The sequence below is a fragment of the Lepus europaeus genome, chromosome 5, assembly GCF_033115175.1.
Source record: "Lepus europaeus isolate LE1 chromosome 5, mLepTim1.pri, whole genome shotgun sequence".
Lineage (NCBI taxonomy): Eukaryota > Metazoa > Chordata > Mammalia > Lagomorpha > Leporidae > Lepus > Lepus europaeus.
The window spans coordinates 16,516,008-16,543,452 of record NC_084831.1 but is presented as its reverse complement, the minus strand read 5'-3'; the positions used below and the strand labels follow the sequence as shown (position 1 = coordinate 16,543,452).

The following is a 27,445-nucleotide window of genomic DNA, read 5'->3' as shown; positions in this document are numbered from 1 at the left end:
GCCCCTGCAGAGCTGGGGCAGGGGCCGTGGGGTGCAGTCTGGCTTTCTAAGGTCTGGGTGAGCCCTGTTCTTGTAACTGTGTTTGTGATTCCAGACCACCATGATTGCATCACAGAAGAAAAGTCCCAGGACTGCGCAGGGCAGGCGGCGGCTGATGTGGCAGAGCAGAAAAGAACGCTGCCTCTGGAATCCGACAGGCCTGGTTTGAGTCTGCTCGGCCTCTGACTCACTGTGTGACCCTGCACAAGTGGCTTAACCACTCTGGGACTCAGTTTCCTCATTTGTCAACTTGTGGTGCTATGGCCATTGTGAGCATTTTGCATAAGCCTGCAAGGTACCTGGCACGGTGCCTTGCCCAGGACAGGCGTCCCATCAATAGCTGTTGGAGTTGCTTGATGGTCCAGCCTGAGGAGGGCAGTGTTTTCACTGGACCCCCTTTGGAATCTGGGTTCTCTGGGGTGCAGACCCCGCAGCTTGGTTCTAGAAGATCAGCTACCTATGTGCACATGTGCTCAAACCCTCTCCCCTTCCTGCTAGCCCTGGGCTGGGAATCAGGAGATTCTAAGCCCGGCCCTTGTGCAGTCTCTGCCTCCTTGGGCTTATGTTCGTGCCTGCTGAGATGCCTGGGCGGGACTGTGCCAGGGGCGAGTGGGCGGGCGGGGAAGAGCTTTGCAGCAGAAAGACCCTCCTTGGGACGGAATGCAGCCAAGCCATCCAGGGTCCTCACCCGCACTACACACACCTGGGTGCTGCATGACCTTTGACAAATGACTCGCTCTCCCTCAGCATCCGTTTCCTGGTAAGTCCGTAACTCACACAAACGCCAGCCCTAGTCTTCACGGGCTGTCTTAGCAAACCACCCACCTGCCAACCCCTCCCCCAGCCCCGCCCCCGACACCCGCCTTTCCTGGCGCTTGGAGCACCCCTGGAGTTCCTAGCACCTCGTTCCACCCCCGCGGTTATTCGTCCCAAGGTCTCCTGGCCAGGCTACCTGCCCGGAGCCAACCCCAGATCCGGGCACTCTGCAGCTAGGGCCTTCTTGAAGCTGCCTGTTTACGCAGAACAAGCATGCGCTTCGAGAATCGTGTGGGTAGAAAGGCAGTGAGCGCGGCGGTGAGCGCACAGGCTGCCTGGCAAGCCCCAGATGCACCTGTGCGAGCGGCGTGACCTCGGCCAAGTCACTTAAACCGTTTCTTCGTCCAACAACACCTATCTCTAGTTTTCTATTGGTTAATGTATGTGAAAAGGCTTAGGACAATGCCTGGCAGTACTAACCAGTCCTCTAGTTCAGATCCCATCTGCCAAGGGACCTGAGCTAGATGTTCAAGCTCTGAGCTGCATTTCCTCCCTGGCCGTGAGGGTTCCATGCGATGCACACAGCCTCTGGCTCAGGGGTGGGGCACACTTGCTGCTATGGCCCTAGGGCTTGCTGGATGGAGCAGAGCCTGGGGGTGGCCTTGTGGCTCAGCGGTGAGCGGCGCCAGCATCCCACGACTCTGGATCTCTGCTTCCAATCCAACTTCTTACCAGTGCGCCTAGGAAAGCAGTGGAAGGTGGCCCAGACACTTGCAGCCCATATGGCATTCAAGGCTCCTGGCTTCAGCCTGGCCCAGCCCTGACCACTGCAGCCATTTGGGGAGTGAAGCAGTGGACAGAAGACCTCTCTCTGTGTGTCTCTGTCTCTCTCAGTCACTCTGCCGTTAAAATATATATATTTTTTTTAAAAAAGTGAGACTTCAGCATATAAACCGAGGGCAGCTGGCCCGGGATGCCAGGAGATGGTGCCCGCCCCCCCGAGCTCCCAGACGTGGGCCAGAGATGGTGGCCAGCACGTCAGTCAGCAGCCACGCCAGCTGATGTCACTGTCCCCAGGCCCTGTGGGGGGTCTCAGCCTTACAGAGAAGCAAGGGGGTGCACGGGGCCTTGACACAAGCAGGTACAGTGACACCGATGACCACTGGGAGTCAGGGTGGCCTCCATGGAGGAGACAGGGCAGCCAGGGCCCCGGGGGACAGACATGTAAAGGGCTACCTTCCAGCCCCATCTTTGGGATCTGACCGTATTGGCCTGTGGCCGGGAAAAGGCTATCAGGCGCGGGAATGAAGGCTGTCCCGGGATGAGGGCTCCCAGTGGCAGAGCCGGGAGCCACCCACACTGTCTGCCCCAGAGGCCCCTTCTGTCCCCCCCACCACTACCACCACTACACGCTGTGTAGCCCCTGCTCTGGGCACCTGCAGGGACCCTCCAAGCTTTGCTGTGCCGGTGCTGGGGCCCCGATCCTCCCGCCCAGCCTCTCTCTCGGACCGAGTGAAGGGGCAGCCCCGCCAGCTTGGCACCGCCCGGGCACCTGCAGCCTGGGCTCAGGCTGATCGCCCAACCTCTCTGACCCTCGGCTTCCTTCTCTGTAGGGCAGGGGCGCAGGGCTCCTGCAAAGGTCTAGAACCATCCCAACAGATGCCAGAGGATCTTGGCGCCGAGACCAGGCTCGGCTGGAGAGCCTGCCCGGCTCGGCACGCCCCCTCCATCTGCTGGCCCGGACCTGGGCCCGGCTGGCGGGCGGCTGCTCTCTCCTCCCCGCCACGCCAGCCGCTCCATCTGGACCACTTCCCTGGCTGCCCTGTGTCCCTCATCAGGTCCTGGCCTCATCTCAGCCTCCCCAGGCCACCCCTTCCGGAAGCGGCCCCAGGGGCTGTGTTGCCAGCCCGGGCTTCTGTGTCCAGGGCCCGCTCTTCTCTGTCCCCCTCTTCGCCGCCCCACCCCCAGCCCGGGGATCTCATGAGCTCTCCCCCCCCACCCCTGAGCCTCCTGTGGCCATCTGGCCTCCCTGTCCACTTGCCAGAGCCACACCGCCCCCGTGTCCCCCACAAAGCCACAGCGGCATACAATGGAATATTACTCGGCCACAAAAAGGCAGGAAGTTCTGACACGGGCTGCAGCAGGGTGACCCTTAGCGTACCGTGCTCAGTGAGGGAGTGAAGTGTGATTCCGTGTATAGGGGACGTGCCCAGAACAGGCCCATCGAGAGAGGGAGCTGGGGACAGGGGACAGGGACCGCCCAGGGCTGGTGGTGAGGAAGCGCCCCGCAGTTCGTGCTGTGCGATTCGGCAAAGACACTAAAACCACCCCGCTCTGCACTCTGAAGACGTCTCAGTGAAAGTGCTGTGGCGACAGCCTCGGGGCCAGGGTGCCGGCACTGAGGGTGGGGCTGCCACTTGTGACGCCATCATTGCTATCAGAGCACTGGGGCGAGTCCCGGCTGCTCCACTTCCCATCCAGCTCCCTGCTAACGCGCCTGGGAAAGCAGCAGAGGATGGCCCAAGTGCTTGGGCCCCTGCCACTCTTATGGGAACTTGGATTGGTGTCTTGGCTGCAGGCTTTGGCCTGGCCCAGCCCCTACTGTTGTGGCTATTTGGGGAGTGAACCAGCACCCACGGGGAGCCCTGACCTCTGAGCCCCAAGGGCCCCCAGGGGCTGGCGCCCACCTGTCTCTCCAGCTTCAGTGCCCATGCTGCCCCACGGCACTCGGCGCGCCCGCAGCTCTGGCCTTGGCCCACACTGCCCCACGGCACTTGGCGCGCCCGCAGCTCTGGCCTTGGCCCACGCTGCCCCACGGCACTCGGCGCGCCCGCAGCTCTGGCCTTGGCCCACGCTGCCCCATGGCACTCGGCGCGCCCGCAGCTCTGACCTTGGCCCATGCTGCCCCATGGCACTCGGCGCGCCCGCAGCTCTGGCCTTGGCCCACGCTGCCCCTGACGCCTGCAGCGCCCTCTCTGAGCCCTTTTAAGAGGCCATCTTCAGTGCCTGCTTTACCTCCTGCTGAACCTGCCCGCTGGCTGTGCTGTGAGCACCTCACCCAGTGCTGGGCACCCAGTGGGTGAGGGACGGGACACTGCGCCTGGGGAGTGGCCGGCTCAACTCCTCTGTCGGCATTTGGGGAAACTAAGGCCCAGAGAGGCGCAGACAGATGCGAACAAGTGCTTGGCAGCACGGACGGATCCTGACCCTGGCGGGTGCTGGGATGCAGGCTTGCAGCAGCTGCCTCTCCCCACCCCCCATCCACAGTGGCCGTCCTGCTCCCAGCTTCTTGGGGCGGGAAGGCACCCAGTCCTGCTCACACCCGAATCTCACGTGCAGAAGTGGGAAGAAAAGAGGGAAGCGAAGACGCAGACGCGGGCAGCCGAGCTTCTGGCAGGGACAGACATGTCCCCTCTCTGAGACTCGGTCTTCTCATCCAGAGAAGGGGCTGATGATGCTCGCATGGTGCAGACAACAGGGGGAGTCCGAGGGGGCTCTCTGCTCTTCGTGGCCTCTCCTCGGTCCTCTGGGTGCCTGAGTGACCCTTCGAGAGTGAGTCAGACCCACCACACCCCTGCTCCAATGCGCCAGTGGCTTCTCCGGTACTCAGAATAAATCCACACAGCCAACCCGGGCCACAGGGCCTGAGCAACCAACCCCCAGGGCCTCCAGGCCTGCTGCCTGCTGCCTGCCCTCGCTCACTGTGCCCCAGGCCACCAGTCACCAAGTAGGCTCTCACCTCTGGGCCGTTGCCACACTGTTCTTTTTCTTCTAGGCCCTAGCTTAAATGTCACCTCCTCCAAGAAGCCACCCTGACCACCTCAGCTAAAGCGATTCTCTGTGATTGCCTCTGATTTGGCCATTTCCTCCGTGGGCCCACACCACAGTTTGTGACTACGTTGGGAAACCTGTTGTGTTGTTTTTTCCACACCCACGAAGCACCTGGAGAGAGGAAGAGGATCCAGGCTGGTGCTCAGTTCCTGGTGGAGTTGGCGGAGCATAGCAGGTGCTCAGGACGTGGGGGGACTGAGTGACTGTGCCCCTTACAGATGGGAAGGAGAGGGAGGGGATATTTAGCCAAGGGCGAGCCTGCTTGGGTCCCACCAGTGTGAGCTCCGTCTCGGGTCACCTCTGGTGCCTCCACCACTCATTTGCTCTCCCCGCGGTTGTCACCAGGACCTGGCCTCCAGGGTGACCAAATGCTTCTGCCCTTTCAACTGGAAGTCCTGTGCCCCAGCGACTCCCTTCGTCCGAGGCCAGCGGGGAGGGCTGGCCACCCTGCTGCGCATCTTCGCAGCTCCATCTGTCACCGCTCCTGTCTGCTGGCAGTTTCAGACATCCCGGCCGCACACAAGGGCCCCTCTGCCCATTTCCTGGCCCCCTGGATTTGTGGACCTGACACGGGCACCTCTGGGAGTCTCCCGCAGTAGCCAACAGAGACCTCCACTGTAGCGCACAGATCCGCTCCGCAGGCGGGGGCCTGGCCGTGGAGCAGGGGAAAAAAGCCGTGGTCTGGTGCGGGGTGTTTGGCCATCTCTGTCCTGCGATGCCTCCCACCAGACCAAATTCCCAGCCACCAACCTGAGATCCCTGGACACAATCGGAAACAAACGTGCACCATCGGCTCTCGCAAGCAACTTGGGGACGGGGGCCCTGGGTTGCAATGGGTGGAATTAGAGCGGAACCTTAGAACACACAGCAAACACCCACCGTGCGTGTGTGAGGCCCAAGGACAATGCCCACGTATGATGGGCTCTGCCAGTGCCAGGCGTGGCACGAAGGGCTTGACAGATTCTCTCAATGAATCCACAAGACCCCCCCAGCAAAGTAGGTGCCACCCTCATAGATAAGGAAATAGGGAATGTAGTGGCCACCCCAAGGCCCCACAGCTAGCAAATGGCAGGGCTGGGGTTGGACAGCAGATCTTTGCGATTCCTGAGACGTTGCATCCAAACAGCACAGCACAGGCCACAGAACTTACCGGGAGGCTGAAGGTCAGGGCTGGAGGCCGAGGGAGGACAAGGCTTACAGGGGTCACTCAGCGAGGCAGAGGGGAAGCGCAGCCCTCAAGCCCAGGACCTCGGCCCCCAGCAGCTGGCCTGCACCTGCCTCCTGTCTCCACCCACAGCCCGGGGCCAGGCAACCCAAGGCAGGGTGGCAGCCAGCCGGGGCGGGGCAGGCGGGAGGGCTGTGGGGAGGCATCTTTCCTCCCCCCCACCCCCTGGGCTCCGGGGACAGGTGATAATTGACCGAGCGAGCCCCGAGTCAGGCCGAGGCAGGGTTCCATCTGGGCCTGGCATGGTGAGGCTGCTAATTGGCACCGGGTGCTCCTCAGAGCCTCAATGGCTGGCCCGCTGCCCCTGCCTCCCTCCGCCCCGATGCCACTCTCATCCCAAAGCCGGCGCAGGCTGCCATGCAGTCGCCCACTCGGTCAGGCTGGAGAGCAAGCACCCCTCTGCCTTGCCAGGGGTCTGGGCGGACGCAGTGGCAAGACGGCGCCCTCCCGGAGCGCTGCCCCGAGCTGCGCTGCCCACACCACGCAGGCGGCCTGATGACAGCTGAACTGGGCACGGACCATGCTGCTGCAGCCAGGGCCCAGCCCCGCCTCTCCTCACCCCCCTAATCGCTCTGTCCTCACTCTCCAGTCTGTGCAATGGGTGGCAATCTTGGTCTTGAGGGTGGATGTTTGCGCCCCCTCGGGGTGCCCACATCCCCCGTCAGTGTGCCTGGATGCCAGTCCTGGGGCTGCTTCCAACCCAGCTCCCCACTCACGTGCACACTAGGAAGGCAACAGATGATGATGGCTCAGGTGCTTGGAGACCTGGGTGGAGTTCTGGGCTCCTGGCTTCAGCCTGGCCAGGCCCCAGCTGTTTTGGGCATGTGGGGAGTGAACCAGGGTTGGCAGACCCACCCCCTTCTCCTATGTGCCTCTGCCTTTGAAATAAAGTGAACATAAATAAAGAACAATGATCTTCCATTTGTCGGGAGATCAGATGAGTTAATGGAAACACTGCTGTGGGACACCAGGAGCCGGCTCCACGTGGGACAGCTGCACCCGTATCCGAGTACCCGGTTCAAGCCTTGACTGCTCCACTTCCGAGCCAGCTTCCTACGAATGCTCCTGGGGCGGCAATGGAAGACAGCCCAAGTTTGTGGGTACCGGATGGAGTCCCCGGCTTTGGCCTGGCCCAGCCCTGGCTGTTGCAGGCTATAGGAAGTGAACCAATGGATGCGAGCTCTCTCTCTCTCTCATCTCCTCTCTCTGTGTCACTCTGCTTTTCAAATAAACAATTTTTTTTTTTTAAAGTGTGATACCAGCGTCTGCCGTCATTGTACGGGCTGAATCTCCCTTATCTGAAATGCTCGCACCTGCAGTGTTTTGGATTTCGGAATCTTTGCACATCCATAAGGAGATATTTGGCGGGGGGGGGGGGGGGGGGGGAGGACCTAACTATAAACAGGAAACTCATCCGCGTTCCGTAGACCCCCTGGTCACGCCGCCCGAAGGTCATTTTAAACAGCACGTTTAGTAATTTCACGCACGACAGTTTCACAGTGTGGAACTCAACTGGAGGTGTCACGGCAGAGTTCCAGAAGCTTCGATTTGGGGGTGAATTTTGGATTAGGGATGCCCAAGCTGCATTCACTTGGCTTATACAAAAATAATTTAAAAATTGTAGAAGCTTTTCCGAACATGTCCCGCCTGTCAGCTGCTTGTTCTGGGCCCTGGAGATGTGGAGAGAGGCCCCAGTCCCTGTCTTTCGGAGTTCAGGTGGTGTTGGGGTAAGGGTGACTTCTAAATGTACTCAACGGGGGGCTGGTGCTGTGGGTAAAGCCACTGCCTGCAGCACCAGCATCCCCTGTAGGCACTGGTTCAAGTCCTGGCTGCTCCACTTCAGATCCAGCTCCCTGCTGAATGTGCCTGGGCAAGCAGTGAAGGATGGCCCAAGCGCTTGGGCCCCTACCACCCGCATGGGAGAATCAGGCAGAGTTCCAGGCTCCTGGCTTCAACCTGGTCCTGCCATGGCATTGTGGCTATTTGAGGAGTGAACCGGCAGATGGAAGATTTCTCTCTGTCTCTCCCTCCGTCTCTATTAACTTTGCCTTTCAAATAAATTAAAAAATAATAATAAATGTATTCAACAACGCCTAGTATGTGTCAGGCCCTGAGGTGCCGAGACGACAGAAGCCACAGGTGGGCAGGGTGCTGGCGGGCCGGCCTTTCACCGGGCACCTGCTGTTGCGGGCAGAGGGGACGGCGAGTGGGCTCTGGGTCAGCAGGGCCGAACCTGAGATGCATTTGCTTCCCACTCCTGCCCTGGGATCCCCAGGAAGTGAGCTCTGGGTCTGAGCTGGGGAGGGGGGTTTGGGCGGGTGGGGAGGGGTCCTGGGCCCAGGCTGGGGAGACTGAGGCTTTACGCCCTCGGCTACTTCCTGTCCAGGCTGGAGGGGACGGCTCTGTCAGAGGCAGGAGCTGGCTGGGGCCACCTTCATGGTCGCTTGCAGCTGTCAAGTTCTGGCTGTAGCCGGGCTTGGGTACCCAGCGCTGGGCCCGAGCTCTCGCTGCAGTGGGGGAAGCCAATTTGCATGTGTGCAGGGCTTGCCGTGTTCCTGCGGCTGAGCGGGAGACGTTTTTGGGGTCTGGCTCATGCAAAGTGGCTTTAGCATTTTGTATGCTTCCTGATTTTGCCGCTGAGGTTAACCCAGCAGGCAGACTCCTGAGGCTGGGCTGGGCGGGGTGCCTGGTCTTTGGTACCATGGGCAAAGCTGGGCTGCGGGGGCAGGCGCTGTGGTGTAGTAGGTTAAGCCTCTGCCTGCAGTGCCGGCATCCCATATGGGCACCGGTTCAAGTCCTGGCTGCTCCACTTCCAATCCAGCTCTCTGCTATGGCCTGGGAAAGCAGTGGAAGATGGCCCAAGTCCTTGGGCCCCTGCACCCACATGGGAGACCTGGAAGAAGCTCCTGGCTCCTGGCTTAGGCTCAGCCCAGCTCCGGCCGTTGCGGCCACACGGAGAGTGAACCAGCAGATGGAAGACCTCCCTCTGTCTCTCCCTCTCCCTGTAACTCTGCCTTTCAAATAAACAAATATTAAAAACAAAACAACAACAACAAAACCTGGGCTGGAACTGGGCGCCCATGCTGTACTCAGGGCTGGGCCAGGAACGTCGCCAGCCCACGGCCTCACTGGTCCTCACCGCCGCCAGTGCAGCAGGGGGTGTCAGGGTGTCACCCCCGTTCAGACGGGGAAACAGGCTCACAGAAGGGAAGGCGGAGTCCTAGGGCCCCAGCCACGGGCCGGGCTGGTTCTTTCTAAAGCACCCACCCCAGGGGCCCCAGTGTTCCCACTGGATGGAGGGTGCCCCCCCATTTACCCCTCTCCTTCCCCAGTGAGCAGGGAGACCCCGGCCAGCAGGTGAAGTCCAGGGAGCATCTCAGGGCTCTCTCCCTGCCACGGCAGCCCCCATGGGACCCCCCAGGGGATGTCAGTCACTCTGCGCCCTCCTCCCCCAGCCCAGCTGTCAGGATGACAGTCAGAAGGTGGCGGCAGGAGTGCGTTAACACGCCTCTCCCGTGCCTGAGGGGCACCTCCCAGGCCAGCCCTGCCATCTGCCCAGGCACCACTCTGCTCCAAACACTTCCATGGCTCCCTTGGGCCCGCCGACAGTCCAGCCTGCTCCGGCTCCCCGCCTGGTCCACCTGGCCAGCCTGAGCGCCACCGCACTCCTGACCACAGCCTGGCTCCTGGCACAGTAGACGGCGTTCTGTGCCCTGGACAAGCTGTCCTGTGCCTGGGGCTTAGCCCAGGCAGTTCCCTCTGCCTTAAATGCTGTTCCAGCTCCAGCCTGGCTAGCTCCTTTCACCCTTCAAATCCCAGCCCAGGGGCAGGCCCCCGGCCCCACGCGCCACGCCGGAGCACCTGGGTTCGGATCTCGGCTCTGTTCCTGGCTCCAGCTTCTGGCTACTACAGGCAGCAGGGATGGCTCAGGGCACTGAGCTCCCGCCGCCCACGTGGGAGACCTGCACTGCGTTTCCAGCTTCCGCCTGGCCCAGCCCCACGCGTGGGGGCGTCTGAGGAGTGACGTGGCCAACGGGAGTCTTCTGTCTGTGTCTGCCTCTGCCTCTCAGAAATCAGGACGGCTCTAGCCCGAATCACCCTGTGGCCTTCCCAGGACCTGGGCTGGGTTTGGGGCCTCCCTCCCTGGTGCCTAAATACTTGCCGGTGACCTCTGCCAGGCTCCCGGGTGACCCTCAGGCCCGCCTTCCTCTCCTTGGGGCTGGTGACAGCGGCACCCACAGGTCTGGCACCTCTTGGCTCTGGTGTCTGATGGAGAGCTGATGGACAGGAGGCCTTAGGGAGCGTTTGTTGACTGACTGACTGACTGTAGTTCTAAAGGTGGAATCTTGTGCTTAAGGTTGCTCAGCGCGTGGGTGGCCTGGAGACTTCGTTCTAGTCTCTGGATCCCACCCCACCCGGTGTCTCCCCAGGCCCCACGGCACAGTTCTCAAGGCATCCTACCTCCGTCCCTGGCATTTGGCTGACGTCTGTCTCTCTCCCACCTTGCCCGCCCAGCTGAGGGCTCGGCCGCTGAGCCTGCCCTGCTAACTGCCTGGCACAGCGCTGGCACAGAGCAGGCGCTCTGCAGCAGCTCCTCGGGCCAGCGAGCTGTCGTGGGTCTGCTTCCAGATACAGTGTGAGTATCGGGGTGGGGGGATGGGCAAAGTGCACGGCCCCCTGGGGAGCCGGACTCTGAACCCCACAACCTGCAAGAGCCGGTCAAAGTGCTTCGCAGCCTGGCGCCTGCAGCCCCTGGGCCCGGTGTGGGGCCCCCAGCCCTAGCTCTGGCCAGCCTCCCTTCAGCCTCCCCAGCCCCTCCCCTCCGCCCCCCCTCCACCCAGGGGCTGCCGTTTCCCCCGCCCAGCAGGCAGCCCCATTCCTGCAATTTCCTCCCAATTAATCAAGCTCTGAACTTTTTAATTATCTGCCTGCGGGGGCTCCCCACTCTGGAGAAGCAATTAAGGCCATTTCCAAGCGCCGTGGCCGTGCGGCTGCTGGCGGGCAGGGCCGGCTGACCGGGCCCGGTGTAGGCGAGGGCAGAGGCAGGGCTGGGGACGGCACGGGCTGGGCCGGCTGACTGGGCCCCGGTGCAGCGGAGGGCAGAGGCGGGGCTGGGGACGGTGCGGCTGCACCGCACTCCCGCCTCTCCCGCCCCCGAGCCCCTGGGAGGGCACACGGGCTGGGGTCTGGGCCACGTTCAGGTTCAAAGGCACTGGGTCCGCAGCCTGAATCTGACTTCAGTGCTCCCAGACAGTTACACATGCCAGGGGCTGGGTGAGGCGCGCGCCAGGCTGGCTTCACCTTGACCTTGGCCGTAGGGGAGGAATCACCGCTAGTTTCTACACGAGGAGACAGAGGCCCAGGAACACTGGCAACCAGAGACCCAGCTGCCATTTGACTGCAGCCCCAAGGCCACGGCCACCCAGTTCTATCACTGCTCACGACAAATCAGTGTGACCTGTAAGCTGCCCAGGCAGGGCCGGCCCTGTGGCGCAGCGGGTAAAGCCACTGCCTGCAGTGCCGGCATCCCGCACGGTCATCGGTTCGAGTCCCGACTGCTCTGCCAATCCAGCTCTCTGCTATGGCCTGGGAAGGCAGGAGAAGATGGCCCAAGTGCTTGGACCCCTGTACCCACATGGGAGACCCGGAGGCAGCCCCTGGCTCCTGCCTTTGGCCAGGCCCAGCCCCTGCTGTTGCAACCATCTGGGGAGTGAACCAGTGGATGGAAGACCTCTCTGTCACTCCCTTTCTCTCTGTAATTGTGCCTTTCAAATAAGTAAATAAAGCTTAAAAAAAAAAAAACCTCTGGTACAGGTACCCCAGCCTGGGTCCTGTTGAAAAACGTGGACTCCCATGGGCAGGGCTGCTGGGAGTGTGGCCATGGGCAGGGCTGCTGGGGGAGAGGCGGGGGTGTGGCCATGGGCAGGGGGTGTGGCCTGTGCAAAGGCACTGAGGTATGAAATAGCACTGTGTTGCTGGAGTATGAGCTGGAGGCCTGGAGAGGCGAGAGAGGCAGGCGGAATCCGTGGCGCTGGAAGCCAACAGAAGCTTTGGGATCTTGCGAGCCAAGCTCCTCTCTTTAGTATGGACTGTGCGACCCAGGCAAGGCAGGAGTTGGGGCTGCAGCCCAGGGGTCCCGATGCCCAGCTTTAGAGGGGGTGTGGTGGCTTCCTGGCCGCTGCCTTTGCCCTGCCACATCCCCACAGTCCACAGAGCGGCCAGCGGGGCCTGCAGGACAGGAGTCAGCTCCCGCTGCTGCTTTGCTCCAAGGCCTCCCGCAGCTCCCATCTCAGCCGGGAGAAAACCCAACAGCGACGCGGCTCTGAGCCCTCCTGCCGCTACTCCACTGCAGCCACACGGACCTCCTGGCCTCGGCGAGCCTCAGGGCCTTTGCACATGCTTCCTCGTTGGCCTGGTTCAAGTCCTTGCCCGGGCACCTTGCACAACGCCCCTCTCTGAGTGTCACCTCCTTACTTATAACTGGGGTTCAAGCCACACACCCCAACCTCCTGAGAAAATGGGTGGCGACTGTGTGCCTCCTCCCTCCAGCTGGGGGTCATCCCTGCAGCCCGGCTTGCAAAGGTCACAGAGCCTCCTAGCCTGTGACCCTTGGGACTCACAGATACTGATGTGCCCGAGGGGGAGCTGGAGGCGTTCAGCAAGCTTGACACATCTGGCAGAGCCAGGCCCAGCCCCCAGGCACAGCTGGCTGCTGTACTGACAGGTGGCGCAGTGGGTCACCGGGGCAGGGTCTGGCGGATGATCGAGTTGGTGCCACGAGGGGGTAGTGGACATGGGAGGCAGCCCCCCAGCTGCTCACGGGCGGGGGTCCCCTGCTCTGAGCCAGAACCCGAGCGGCCGGATCCTCACACCCCTGCGTCCTTCTGTCTGTCCCAGCTGCTCCTGCGTTGGGGGTGTGTGTGTGTGGGGGGGGAAGCCCCCTTCCCTCTGCAGCCAGGGAGGGGGCCTTTCCAGGGCCACTTCCTGCCACACGCCTCCCCTCTTCTCCGGGCTCCAGAAACGTGGTCATCAGCCCCACCTGAGGGAGCCCAGGACTGCGCCTGCTTCCTCCCGCCTCCCACCTGCCCCCACCGAGCCAAGGTCATTAATAAACGACACAATTAGCTGTCAGTGAAGAACACGTCTGGAATTTTTTACCTGCTCGGTGAGCTCGGTTAAGGCAACACCCGTCCCCGGCCCCCCAGGGAGCAGCTGCCACACACCTTCCAGGGGCCCCTCGCCGCGGCGCGGGGCAGGACGGGGCTGTGAACTTTTCCAGCAAGGGTTCCACAGGCCTGGGCCTGCGCCGGGTAGCTTTTTTTTTTTTTTTTTTTTTTTTCCAGGCCAATGGAGAAAGTGACAAAGCAGGAGAGATTCCTGGCAGAAGTGGTTTTGTTCGACCCAACAGGCAAGAGACGCAGTGCACGTGCCCGCCCCTTGCCCTGAGACGCGCTGCCCGCTGGGGCTGCAAAAACCGCCTCATCATCCAGCGAGGGAAACCGAGGCCGGGGAGGGGAGGGGCCTGGCTCCTGCTCCTCTCCTGGGTTCCGCACGGCACCCTTCACACGCGTGTCTGTGGCTCGAGCCACAGTCCCTAGCGGTCTTTCTGCACTCACTGCTGGGTCCTGGCTGTGGGGACAGCGATGGGGAGACAGGGTCCCTGCCCGCGGTATAACAGACAGAGGGCGAGAAGCAACGGACACACGACAAGGACGCCCTGAGGCTGTGGTGCTGCGGAGGGGACGTGCAAGGGCTGGCACTGGACATCGGGGGCATCTCGGCGGGGACGATGACATGGAGCACAGAGCATGTGGCAGGGCAGGGGACAGCATTGGCAAAGGTCAGAGCATCGCAGTGCCCCGGTTCCTCCCCGCCGGCCGCTCCACACCCGCTTGCTCCCAGACAGAAGGAACGACCGTGCCTACCGATGCCATGACCTTGAGACCTGTCCACTCCATTCTGCAAACGAGAAACTGAGGCTCAGAGCAACCAAGTGCCGCTGCCCTTGGGAGCCTTATCCGCCAACACCTGCCGCTCTCGCTCCCTGCCCTGCCTGGGTGCTTTCTGGACCCGTGGCTGGCCCAGGGACCGTGACTCGAATACTAATGCCAGTCCTGCTCGGGAGGCGCTGGCATTTGGCACCTCGGGGAGAAGGGATCAGGAAACAAAAACAAGGAGGGGGCGTCACCCACTCTCTCATGGGCTCTCCCACGACGGGTCCAGAACCCGGCACTTGCCCCCTCCTGCTGGCTTCTGGGGACCAGAAATAAGGCCTCAGCTAACCCAAGCCATAAATCAAACACACAAGATGTGGCTTGGCAGCCCTCCCGGTGAAAGAGATCTGGGGGTTCGAGTTGACCACAAGCCAAAAGCTGCTGAAAAAGCCAGTGTGGTTGTGATCGTCAGCGCAGCAGTGGAGTGACAGCCCGGCACCCTCCCTGCTGTGCGGGCAGAAGCGGCCGTGAGCGTGTCTGAAGGCGGTCCACGCCGCCGGGGGCCACTGGGGGCGGTGGCCGGGGCAGCTCAGCCCCTGGCTCGGTGAACGTCGGCAGCCACCTCTAGGTGGCGCTGGCAGGGGCCGAGGGCCGGGCTGTGCGCAGTCCCTGCAGTATTTCAGAGGCGTCCAGCCAGGTTCTGGAGGCCGCCTCACCCCAGACCAAGCCCTGGCTGCATCTCCGAGGAGCACGAGACCCCTCTTGCTCGCCCAGGTCCTGCCACCAGTTCTGAGCCCCCATGGACATGGGCGATGTGAGAGCGTGTGTGTGTGTGCATGTGTGAGTGTGCACGTGGGTGTGCCGCATCACCGAGGCCACCTTTGATTTGAGGATAGACGTCCTCAGTAAGAAGACTCATCGAGCATTTTCTAAACGACTGCTTTGCGTCCGGGTTGGTGTTGGGCACAAGCACAGGGTTGGATCAGACTCTGTCTCTGGCCCTGATGCTCCCTGTCCAGAGACTATGGTGCACTAGGGGGGGCCACGCAAGGCTCTCCGGGGCAGGGGCCATTTGCACAGGGCATTCACAGATAGGCAGGAGTCTGTCAACACCAGAAGTGCAGTTGGGGGGCCGGTGCTGTGGCGCAGTGGGTTAAGCTGCCGACTGCAACACTGGCATCCCATATGAGTGCCAGTTTGGGTCCTGGCTGCTCCCCTTTCGATCCAGCTCCCTGCTAACACGTGCCTGGGAAGGCAGAGGAAGATGGCCAGAGTGCTGGGGTCCCTGCCACCCACAGGAGAAACCTGAATGGAGGCCCCTGGCTTCGGCCTGGCCCAGCCCCGGCCGTTACAGCCATTGGGAGAGTGAACCAGTGGATGGAAGAACTCCCTCTCTCTGTAGCTCTGCCTTTCAAATCAATAAAACTTAACCAGAAAGAGTCTGAGAAGACAAAGAGAGGAGGGACATTAGAGCAGCGGGGTGTGTGTGTGTGTGTGTGTGTGCTGAGGTCCCGCGGTGACACGGGACACAGCTGAGCTGGGAAACCAGGGGGGCTCCCAGCCCCCGGGCTCTCAGCCCCCTCCTCCCAGCAGCCTGCCCAGCTCTCGCCTGCTCACTCCCAGCCCCTCCGACACGTGCCCTGTCTCCCCTCTGTTTTCTTCTCTTCCTCCTTGCTGTCACTGTCCCCTCTCTTTATCATTGAAAAGGAGAGAGCGCTGACTTTAACAGCATTTTTTAAAAAACATCTGCTTACTGGCCGGTACCACGGCTCACTAGGCTAATCCTCCGCCTGCGGCACCAGCATCCTGGGTTCTAGTCCTGGTTGGGGTGCCAGATTCTGTCCCGGTTGCTCCTCTTCCAGTCCAGCTCTCTGCTGTGGCCCGGGAGTACAGTGGAAGATGGCCCAAGTGCTTGGGCCCTGCACCCTCATGGGAGGCCGGGAGGAAGCACCTGGCTCCTGGCTTCGGATCAGCACAGCGCACCAGCTGTAGCGGCCATTTAGGGGGTGAACCAACGGAAGGAAGACCTTTCTCTCTGTCTCTCTCTCTCTCTCACTGTCTACCTGTGCCTGCCAAACAAACAAACAAACAAACAAAAACCCACATTTGCTTACTTATTTGAGAGAGAAAGAGAGAGAGGGGAGAGGAGAGAGGGGAGAGGGGAGAGGAGAGAGGGAAGAGGGAGAGGGAGAGAGGAGGGAGGGAGGGAGGGAAGGAGAGAGAGAGAGAGAGATCTCCCTTCCACTGGTCCTTCTCAAATGTACCCAGAACAGCTGGGGCTGGGCCAGCTCCCAGCCAGGCCTCCCACGTGGGCGGCAGGGCCCTAAGTATCTGAGCTGTCACCTGCTGCCTCCCATTGTGTGCCCTGGCTGGGAGCTGGAGTTGGCAGTGGAGTCAGGACTCGAACTCTGGCCTCTGCTAAGGGCTGCAGCTTCCCAAGCAGCATCTTGACTGCTGTGCCCAATGGAGTCCCCACTGTGCACCTGCTAACAACGGCAGCCACTGCCCAGTGACACACAATGTGTGCCAGGCCAAGCACTTCCTGTAAGTCACTGGGGCACCGAGTGTCCCAGGAGTTAGCGGCACAGGCTCTGGGGGCAGAGCCGGTGTGAGAAGGGGAGGGGAGTGCCGGAGCCCAAAGGCAGGGACCGACTGACTCCATCGCACGAGGCTGGTGCGGGGCTGCGCTCAGAGCCCAGGGGAGAGACGCCCAAGCATGAGGGCAGCAGTCAGGGCCCAGGAACATGCGCTGAACCCCACGGATCCTCAAAGTGGCTAAGGAGGACGACAGGGCGAAAGAAGGAAGGGGAGGGCTGTCTGGGCAGAGGGACCAGCCGGGGCAAGGGTGTGGAGGTGGCCATGGTGTGGCCCTGCTCCTTGTCCACTGCGTGCACGCACGGGTACAGGCCCCCGGGCACCAGGCCGGACGGGCAGGTGAGGGGGTGAGGGCCAACAGCACCAAGCCCCTCTCCTTCCCCCGCTCGCCCGCCCGCACCAGCTCCCATCCGTGCCCGCAGCCTGCAGAACAGAGACCCGGCTGTTCCAGGCTCCATGGCAGGGCTCCTCCGGGTGGAACTGATCCCGTGCAGGGACCAGTGGCTTCTTAAAAGGCGGCTCCCGGCCGCTCTGCTCCCCGAAGCTTGCGAACATCCACACCTTCTCAGTCTGAAGGGGTCAAAAGTTGAAAGCATGAGCCGGCAGCAAGATTTTCAGCCTGAGTGATCTCTGGCCGACAGCCGGAGACTTTACGACAAATTGTCCCGACACAGCCACCGCCGAGCCGTCACCGCTCCGTGCGGCTTCGGCGGGACTCCCCTAAACGTCTCTTTTATTTGCACAGTGTCTGTGGGGCCTGGGGCTGCTGTTCCTGGTCTGTGTGTAAAGGAGGAGGAAACCAAGAGAGCCGAGGAGAGAGGAGGGGAGATTAAAGCTGAGAACAGAACGATGACAAACCTCTAAGCCCATAAACCCTTCCCTTATCTCAGCCCTCATAAAAACGGGGAGCCCCGATTGTCCCTAAGAGCAGCTCCGAGAGCTCGTAAACTTGACACGCACTTGGCCCTGGCACCCGCAGGGGAGGGCTCCGATCCCCGGGGGAACTGGAGGTGCAGAGTGGGGAGGCAGCTGGTGCGAAGAAAGCACGCGGAGACGGTGCACGCTGTCACCCGGTGAGGGCCTGTGACCACGCCGTCCACGCTGGGCTTCCCTGACCTCTCGGAGCCGCTGTCTGGGAGTGTCTCCGGGGCCCCAGGAGAGGCCAGCACTCGCATTGTCACCTCTGGGGTGCTCTGATAAGTAACAGCTCCCCCTTAGTGCTTATGCCAGGCCAGGCGCAGTAAGCGCCTCACCTGGGTTCACTCACAGAATCTCAGGTTATACTGAGATGATCCCCATTCAGGGGACACAGGCACAGAGCAGCGAGGCACTGGGAGGGGGCGCAGGCTCAGGAAGTGGGGGGCAGGGAGTTTGTTTTTAGTTATTTATTTTGTAAGGTTGTTTTTTTTTTTTTTTAAAGTTTTGTCTATTTATTTGAAAGGCAGAATGACGGAAAAGGAGAGAGAGAGAGGTCTTCCATCTGTTGGTTCACTCCCCAAGTGCACACAGCAGCCACCGCAAGGCCAAGCCAAAGCCAGGAGCCTGGAGCTCACCCCAGGTTGCCCACGTGCGTGGCAGGGAGCCAAGCACTCAGGCCGTCACCTGCTGTCTGCCACGGAGTCGGTCAGCAGGAAGCGGTTTCAGAAGTGGAGCTCCACTAGGGGGCGCCAGTGTCCCAGGCCTTGTCTCAACCACCTTGCCTGGGAAGGGATTCAAATGGAGCTCACGGCCCAGCCCACGGCTCACTCCCCATTCCAGGAGGGAGACCCCAGGTGTGTGTGGGGGGGGGCTGCAGCAGCCCCTCCTCTCCTCCAGACACCCTGATGAACTCCCAGCCCTGCTTCACAGCTAGGGGAGTTGAGGCCCCGAGCATTCAGCCAGGAGCTCACGGGAGGGGGCGTGGGCAGGGCCGGGGTTCACCGCAGCTCACCAAAGGCCTGGGACCAGCTGCGGCCCCGAGGCGCAGCAGCTGAGGGCCTCAGGTTGGCTGCAGCTTCGTTTCCTCTGCTGGCCTGAACCTGGCCGCTCTGGCCTCTGTCCAGCTGTGCCTCCTCCGAGAGGCAGTGCGGTGCAGTGGTTAGCATTCTGCACACCACAGCCCGGCTGCCTGCCTGGGCTTATGTCAGCACTTCCTGGCTGAACTTGCTAGGCCGAACAGCTCTGTGAGCCTCAGTGTCGCCACTTACAAAATGGGGATGACCACACTGTCCCTCTGGGTGGCCAGGGAGAAGGTTCACACCTATGAAACCGAGGCCACTGCAGGAGTACAGTAAGTGCTCAATAAACAGATGGTATCAATGTGATCTCCTCCCTCGGGGTCGCACCCTGGGCCCTGCTGTCAAACTGGAGCACCTCCGGCCCACCCCAAAGCCCCCTGCAGTGCAGGCCGCTGCCCGGGCCGCCTGCCAGCCCCCAGCCCCGCCGAGAACATGGCAGTCTTGGTTCAAATCCCGGCGCCAGCTCCTGTGGCTGAGGCACATCGCGGGGACTCGCTACTCTTGGGCAACAACAGCCATTTCAGGCACACAGGGACAGGGCAGAGCAGGGACCGGGAGGCGGCCAGCCCCGGCTCTGTGCGCAGCCTTGGCAAAGCCGCCTCCACCCCCGAGGCTCAGTTCCTTCAGCTGCTGGGCTTTACCCGGGGAGGGCAAAACAGGGTTACAGCTGGTCGGTGCCCAGACCTGCCCGGAGACAGCCCCGGCCCCGCCCCGTTTCTCCTCGCTGGGACAGGCTGTGGGGACACAGGAGCAACCCAGACAAGTCAGGTCCCTCCGCAAGAGCTTACAGTCCAGTGAGGAAGATGGCAATGAACATGCCAAACAAGTCCCGGGTCGTGAGCCGGGTGGAATGGGTATGGTGGGGGAGGGGCACTTCAGCTGGGCTGCCAGAGGGGCTTTTCAGAGGAGGTGACATCTGAGCGTGCAGGGACAGGGACTCAAGCCAAAGGGGAACAGAGTGTGCGGAGCCCTTTCCAGTAAGCTTGGGCTGTCTCAGGGGCCGCAGAGAGGCCTGGCGGCTGGAGGTGAGCGGAGCAGGCAGAGTGGGGATGGGGCTGAGCACGGGGAAGGAGCCAGAGCTGGGTCGCACGGCCCCAGAAGGGAGACTGAGCCTGGCTCTGGGTACGACGGGAAAGCATTAGAGGAGGGAGGGGAGCTGGGTCAGGCAGTGCTGGGCAGTGGCTTGGGTGTGAGCAGGCCCCTCTGTCTGCCCAGTTAGGGCTGGGCCCCGGTGGGGGCATGGAGGGACTAGGGAGGAGGCTGGGCCCCGGTGGGGGGCATGGAGGGACTAGGGAGGAGGCTGGGCCCCGGTGGAGGGAACAGGGGAGACCAAGGGGGAGGCTGGGTCCCGGTGGGGGGCATGGAGGGACCAGGGGGAGGCTGGGCCCCGGTGGGGGGCATGGAGGGACCAGGGGGGAGGCTGGGCCCCGGTGGGGGGCATAGGAGGACCAGGGAGGAGGCTGGGCCCCGGTGAGGGGCACGGGGCATGGAGGGACCTCGGGGAGGCTGGGCCCCGGTGGGGGGCATGGAGGGACCAGGGGGGAGGCTGGGCCCCGGTGGGGGGCATGGAGGGACCAGGGGGGAGGCTGGGCCCTGGTGGGGGGCATGGAGGGACCAGGGGGGAGGCTGGGCCCCGGTGGGGGGCATAGGAGGACCAGGGAGGAGGCTGGGCCCTGGGGAGGGGCATGGGGCATGGAGGGACCTCGGGGAGGCTGGGCCCTGGTGGGGGGCATGGAGGGACCAGGGGGGAGGCTGGGCCCCGGTGGGGGGCATGGAGGGACCAGGGGGGAGGCTGGGCCCCGGTGCTGACAGAGATGACAGCAGATGGAGGTGGTGGTGATGGGGAGGGAGGGAGGTGGGATCCTCAGCCTTGGGTACCACCCTGGGTGGATGGAGGCTGCGGGGAGAGGCCGCCCCCTCTCACCCTCCTGCCAAGGGCACACAGCCCTTCCTTCCGAAGTCTCCGCACAGCCGCCGTGCCACTCCCCGAGGACTGGCGATCAGCGAGCTGGCTGCCCAGCCAGTCAGTAATTAGGCTTCTGGGACAGGTGCCCGGGGGGCTGGCAGAGCCTCCTCTCCGCGCTGCGAGGAGCCTGTGGCCACGTCGCTCCCTGGCAAAAAGTTGAAAGGGAAGAAAGCTGCTCCTGGCAGCCTTGTGCTCCATTTCTGGGGTCGCCCTGTCGCCCCCCGCCCAACGACAGGCTGGGGCTCCTCAAGCTGCCCGAGAAACCAGAGACCCCCCGAGGGAAGGCTCGGATCTCGCCCAGCCCCTGGCGCCGACCCTACCGCAGCCCGTCTGCTTCCCCCAAGCCCGGCTCACTCCTCCGAGAGGCCCGGGCTGCGTCTCTGTCTGGGAATCCCAATGTTGCACCGTCTACACCCGCGTGTACTAAAGCAAGAGCCCTCGTGGAGACCCCAGGCCTTCATCCCAGAAACGACCGTGGGCAGGAGGGGCTGGGAGGCCCACGGGGGTGTCGCAGCTCACCTTGCCTCCCCTGCTCCCGCCATCCACAATGAATGAATCTGCACACCACCTCCCGAGAGCAGCGAGTCGCGCACCCACAGCGGTACCGGCGCACAGAGGACCCTGCACTACTACCTACGTCATTGCAGGTGACTGTGTCCTGTCTGCATGGCTGTCACGTCCGGTGTTTTTGTTTTTCTAAGATTTATTTACTTAGTTGAAAGGCAGAGTGGCAGAGAGAGAGAGAGAGAGAGAGAGAGAGAGAAAGGGAGAGAGGTCTTCCATCTGCTGGTTCACTCCTCAAATGACCACAACAGTCAGAACTGGGCCATACGGAAGCCAGCCAGGAGCCAGGAGCCTCTTCTAGGTCTCCCACATGGGTGCAGGGGCCCAAGGACTTGGCCCATCTTCTACTGCTTTCCCAGACCACAGCAGAGAGCTGATTCGGAAATGGAGCAGCTGGGGCTCGAACCGGTGCACATATAAGATGCTGGAGTCACAGGCAGTGGCTTTACCCGCTATGCCACCGCGCTGGCCCCCCCTTCCATGTTTTCAAAGATCTGGGGGATTTTCCAACCCAGGTTTCTTTTTTTTTTTTTTTTTTTTTTTTTTTTTTTTTTGATAGGCAGAATGAAAGAGAGACAGAAAGAAAGGTCTTCCTTTTCCATTGGCTGGTGCACCGCACTGATCAGAAGCCAGGAGCCAGGAGCCTCTCCTGGTCTCCCATGCAGGTGCAGAGCCCAAGGACCTGGGCCATCCTCCACTGCACTCCCGGGCCACAGCAGAGAGCTGGCCTGGAAGAGGAGCAACTGGGACAGAATCCGGCACCCCGACCGGGACTAGAACCCGGGGTGCCAGTGCCGCAGGTGGAGGATTAGCCTAATGAGCTGCAGTGCCAGCCACCAACCCACGTTTCTAACAATTGTGTTCCAGGCCCTCTCTTTCCTTTTATTTTATTTTATTTGTTTGAGAGGCAAAGAGAGAAGAGAGGAGAGACACAGAGGCGGAGACGGAGACGGAGAGCTCCCACCTTCTGGTTCCCTCCCTACATGCCTGCCATGGCCGGGGTTCGGCTGGGGTCAGAGCCAGGAGGCAGGAATGCTCTCCAGGCCCCCACATGGGTGGTGGGAACCCAGCCACCTGAGCTGCTGCTGCCGCCTCTCCAGTCTGCACCGGTGGGAGCTGCAGACAGGAGCCAGCTGGGAAGTGACCCCCGGCACCGGGGCGCGGGGCACGGGCACCTTCACAGCTGGACCGAATGCCTGTGCCCTCCTCCCTCTGTGGGCATCTTGGCAGAGCTACAGAATCCGCCAGGCAGGCGCGCTCTCCCGAGTGTCTACACTGAGATATCAGCGGTGGTCCTGACTCCTTCCGTTTTCCCCTGGAATGTGAGGTCTGTGGGGGCTCTGCCGCCTCACCTCACTGAACCGTGGCCGCGTCGCCAGGACAGCAGGTTGCTGCCATTTCCCTGTGTTGAGAAGAGGAAAGAGGCTCAGAGAGGCTGCATGACATCTATCCGCTCGTCTGTCCGTCCATTTGTCCATGCATCCATCCATCCATCATCCATCCAAGCACCCATCTGTCCATCTATGCAACCATCCATGCACCTGCCCTTCCACCCACCCATTCATCCATCCGTCCACCCATCCACCCACCCACCCATTCATCCATCCGTCCACCCATCCATCCATTCAAGGTTAATCAGGTACCTATCATTGTGACCCAGCCAGGCACTGCGCTGTGCCAGGCTCCGGTGACACATGAGTCCCCACACTATCAGGATTTCCGGCGCAGTAAGTGATGACCTATGTTAAATAAATATGGGCCAGTGCCATGGCTCACTTGGTTAATCCTCTGCCTGCGGTGCCAACATCCCATATGGGCGCCAGGTTCTAGTCCTGGTTGCTCCTCTTCCAGTCCAGCTCTCTGCTGTGGCCCGGGAGTGCAGTGGAGGATGGCCCAAGTGCTTGGGGATCTGCACCTGCATGGGAGACCAGGAGGAAGCACCTGGCTCCTGACTTCAGCTCGGCACAGTGCCAGCCGTAGTGGCTATTTGGGGGAGTGAACAAACGGAAGGAAGACCTTTCTGTCTCTTTCCCTCATTGTCTAACTCTATCTGTCAAATAAATAAATAACTAGCAGTGCGCCAAGGCGTGCCAGGCGTGCCGGGTGTGCCGAGTGTGCCGGGTGTGCCGGGTGTGCCGGGTGTGCCCACCACGGGTCTGACAGTACGAGGGAGCCCCAGAGAGATGGTGGGAATGCACATTGTCCTTTACTTCCATTTTCCGTGAACTTTCCGAAGCCCAACTGGGAAAGCCATCCTCTAAGGCGCTCCTCCCCACCCCAACTTCGCCTCTTCTCAATGTTTACCAGGCTTGGTGGCCCCTGGGGTGACACCTTGTCCTCCCCTCAGCAGCCATGCTGTCACTCATCCCCAGGGAAGCTGCCATGGGACCTGAGAGTTGTCATCTGCTTGCTGGTGGAACGCCAACTCCAGTGTCCCCTCCTCCGGGAAGCCTCCCTCTGCCCTGCCCCTGTGCAGCCAGGGTGCCAGCTTCTCACCTCGTTCCTGACAACCTCCCACAGCACCACTACCTCCTCTTTGGCCTCGTTCCCTCCAGAACATCGAGCCTTTTGCTGACAGCAACAAGTCCTTAGTCACCTTTGGATCTCGGTGGATCTTCTGCAAGAGCTGGGTTTGGCCCTGACACAGGGACAGGCAAAGGGCGTGATGAAGTCGCTCTGGCCAAGCGGGCTGTGGCAAGTGCAGGGTCAGGGTGTAGGGTTCATAGGCAAATAGCTTGGCCTCTGACTCTGATCACTTGATGGGTGGCTGCCTACATGGTTGGATTGAGCAGGATCCTGAAGTAGCATCTGGCATGCTGAGAAGCGTGCGGTGATTGATTTGCAATGTCTGCTCTGGACCCAAGAGATGTAGCAACAGGTGCACCTCATTTCTGACATCCTGAGAAAATCCTTTCACCCTCTAAAGCTTTGTTTTCCCATCTGCAAAAGGAGCAGCTTAGACTTGGTTATAGCCAACACTCAGGATTCTGAACCCGCCCCTTCCTAGTCTGTGACTTCTCCCTGGTCCAGTCCCGGGCCTGGCGCACAGCAGGGGCTCAGGAAAGCCCATGGGTGAGTCCTTGGTCATTATGGAACTTGGGAGGGAGAACTTGTTACCCCATTTAAACAGGAGGGAGGTGGGGCTCAAAGAGACGTGCACATGCCTGCCCAGAGCTCCCAGGGCAAGGCCACCCTGTTCCCTGGGTCTCTGGCTCCCAGCCAGTGCTTGCCCCCAGCCCCCACCGCAGTTAGCTGAATGGGCCCCTCTGAATGGGCGTTCCCCTCATGTCAATCAATCCTGGTCCCAGCCACAGACTGGGCTGCATTTTCACACTGCTCACTGCATGTGAGCTTCTCAAGGATTCTGGTGAGGGAGGGGTGGCTGCTGCCGTCGGTCAGACAGCACGGGTGACCTGCTGGGACCACACAGAGCTGGGGCGCCAGCCTGGGTTTTGGGGTTCCACAACACGCGCTCTGTCCTGGGCCACCTCTGCTTCTCAGGCGGGACCACAGAGCAGAGGCACAAAAGGGATGTGACAGGAGCCGGGCTCCCCTTGCTCAAGAGGCCGAGCCCCACCGGGGGCCACCTCCTTGAGGGGGGACCAGACAGGGAGGGGAGGGGTCACGAGACCTGAGCAGCGGGGCGCCAGCTGTGCGACAGGCCTCCCAGGTCCCCCTGTGACCCCGGCCTGGGCTCACAGCAGCTGCGTAAACAAGGGTAGCCCCTTCCAAGTGTGGGGGAGGGAGTGGGATTCCTGCCCCTCCAGGGCTGCTGGTGCATTGCTAAGGATTCTGGGAAGGAGCTGGGGAGGGCTAAGGTGAAGGGGAGCATCCTTAGGAAGTTGGGGTGGCCTGGAAACAGACAGGAAAACGGCTGGGCTGGCACCCCCTCTGCCGTTCCCAGCTCCACACGACCTGCTGTGATCTCACTCTCAGTGATACACAACCCTGAGTATGTTACTTGGTCACCTGTGACTCAGTTTTCCCACCTGGAAAATGGGCCTGCAGACCAGCTCCTCAGCACTAGCTGCCCCCACTCCACACACACGTCCGTCTGCGTGTGCGGAGGGGAGGCAAGTCGGTGAAGCTCCCGGCCCCTGACTGTGGAAAGGGCCCTGGACAGGAGCTGGGGAGCCCGGCGGCCCCTGTGACAGTGAGGAAGCTGCCTCCTCTCCTTGGGCCTCGGCTGCTTTCTTCCGGACAGGTTGGGGTCTCTTAACAGTTCTGCTTTCTCCACTCCCACTCTGCTGAGCAGGTGCCCTGGGGCATTTGCACACCTCGTGGCTGCACACTCAAATTCAGCCCAGGGGTCCTCCCCCGGCACCCCTGTCCTGCTCTTGCTCCAGCCACGGGGACCACAGGGCTGACTTCCCATCTCCTGCACCTCCGGGACTTTGCATTTCTAAGGACACAGAAGTGCTCTGCCTTTCCTTTCAAAAATATGTTGAAAATTATAATTTATTTGAGAGAGAGAGAGAACTCGTATCCACTGATTCACTCCCCACATGCACAGAATGGCTGGGCTGGGGCCAGAGCCAGGAGGCAGGGACACAACCTAGGTCTCCCACGTGGGTGGCAGGGGCCCAAGGATTTGGGCCATCCTCTACTGTTCTCCCAGGGTCTGCACTTGGGTATGGGACGCGCTCTCCCTACCCGCTAGGCTGAACACCTGCTCTCTCGCTGCCTTTCTTATTGGAGCCCGGGCTGTCTACCCCCTGGGACTCTTGGCTCCTAAAGAAGGGCTTAGGGGGTCGGCACTGTGCGTAGCAGGTAAAAGCCACTGCCTGCGGTGCCAGCATCCCATATGGGCACTGGTTCGAGCCCCGGCTGCTCCTCTTCTAACCCAGCTCCCTGTCAATGCACCTGGGAGAACAGTAGAGGATGGCCCAAATCCTTGGACCCCTGCACCCATGTGGGAGACCTGGAAGAAGCTCCTGGCTCCTGGCTTTGGATCGGCACAGCTTTGGCTGTTGCGGCCATCTGGGGAGTGAACCAGCGGATGGAAGACCTCTCTCTCTCTCTCTCTCTCTCTCTGCCTCTGCCTCTTTGAAACTCTGCCTTTCAAACAAATAAATAATTATTTAAAAAAAGGGGGGGGGGCTCAGTCCTATTCCCAGTCTCTCCAGTGTCCAGCATAGCAGGTTCCCAGTATGAGTTTGTCTACCAGACAACAAAAATGAGCAAGAGCGTTGGCCCCACCCCCTCCCAGGCCCTGGTGCACGCTGTGAGGGCCAAGGGGGCAGGCGCTGCAGCTCTGAGGTCCACTGGTTTCCTTGCAACACACAGAAAAGGTGAGAGAGGGTTCAGGTCGTCAGCCATCTGGTGGATCGGAGGCTGCGGCCACACGAGGGCCCCCAGGAGGCCAGGGTCAGTGAACTGCTGGCTGCTCCCCAACCCAGCAGCAGCCATCGCCCACTCCCCCTTGCTGGCTGCACAACAATATTCCACCAGTCACGGTACCAAAGCGCACTGCCTGCCGTGGCAGCCGCTCAAAGCCACGTAGCTCTCTTCTTCCCCCAGTGCTTTCAAGTAGCTGGAAAACGGAGACACGCGGGGGCCCCTGACTCCTTGCCTGGTGGCTCCCGGTGCCCCCGAGTGGGGAGCAGAGCTGGACTCGCTGAGCCCCGGGAAGGAGCGGCTGACCCCCCACTCCCGCGCAGGCTGAGTTCTCAGCACGCCTCCCCTTGGACACACACGCTCTGTGGAGTGTAGACGATCAGAAGGCTTCGGGGAAATCAAAAGCAGCTACTCGGGAAAGGCCAGGGCCCCTCCGGAGAGGCCGCCCTGCGGGGCCCCGGGCCCCCGGCTGGTGATTCATGTCTCGCTGGCTGGGCTGGGAGCGCAGGCCAACTCTGAGCTGAATTCAGAAGACCTTCTCTGTTTTATCTCACAGATGTTTCTGGGATGGATGTGTCAGGGAAAAAAAAAAAAAAAAGGATGAAGTTGAAAAATTCCAACTCAGCACATGCGCCCCGGCCCGCAGAGACGTGCGGAGAGATTCAAACGCCCTTTCTGCTCGCTGGCCTGGAGTCCCGGGAGAAAGCTCTGTAGCGTCCCCGCCAGGGCCGCTCTGGGCACCTGCTGTCTGCGATGACGGCCTCCTGGCGAGCCTGGCTTTCTCCCGCAAAACCTGCACCCCGGCGTGCGTGGGACGTGGGTGGCGTCCTGCGCCCATCCCCGGGCTGTCTGCAGCACAGCCTGTCCTCATGAATAATAGAAGCCACCTTGGGCATGCTTCTGGGTGCCAGCCTTTGTAAAAAGTTTTGATTTATTTATGTTAATTATTTGAAAAGCAGAGAGAGAGAGAGAGGGAGGGAGGGAGGGAGGGAGACATCTCCCATCCACTGGTTCACATGGATGCAACAGCCGGGATTGGGCCAGGCCGAAGCCAGGCGCTCAGAACTCAATCCGGGTCTCCTGCGTGGGTGGCGGGGATCCAGCTACCAGAGCCCTCACTGCTGCCTCCCAGGGTGCACACTAGCAGGGAGCAGAGCCGGACCTGACCCAGGCACCCCGACAGGGCACAGGGCCGTCCCAG

At 61.5% G+C, this 27,445-nt stretch overlaps 1 protein-coding gene across 3 annotated transcripts in view; it reads right to left on the bottom strand.

Moving 5' to 3' along the window:
- Nucleotides 1-27,445, bottom strand: part of EPHB2 (EPH receptor B2) — a 170,959-nt gene that overhangs the window by 39,923 nt on the left and 103,591 nt on the right. The window lies entirely within an intron of this gene.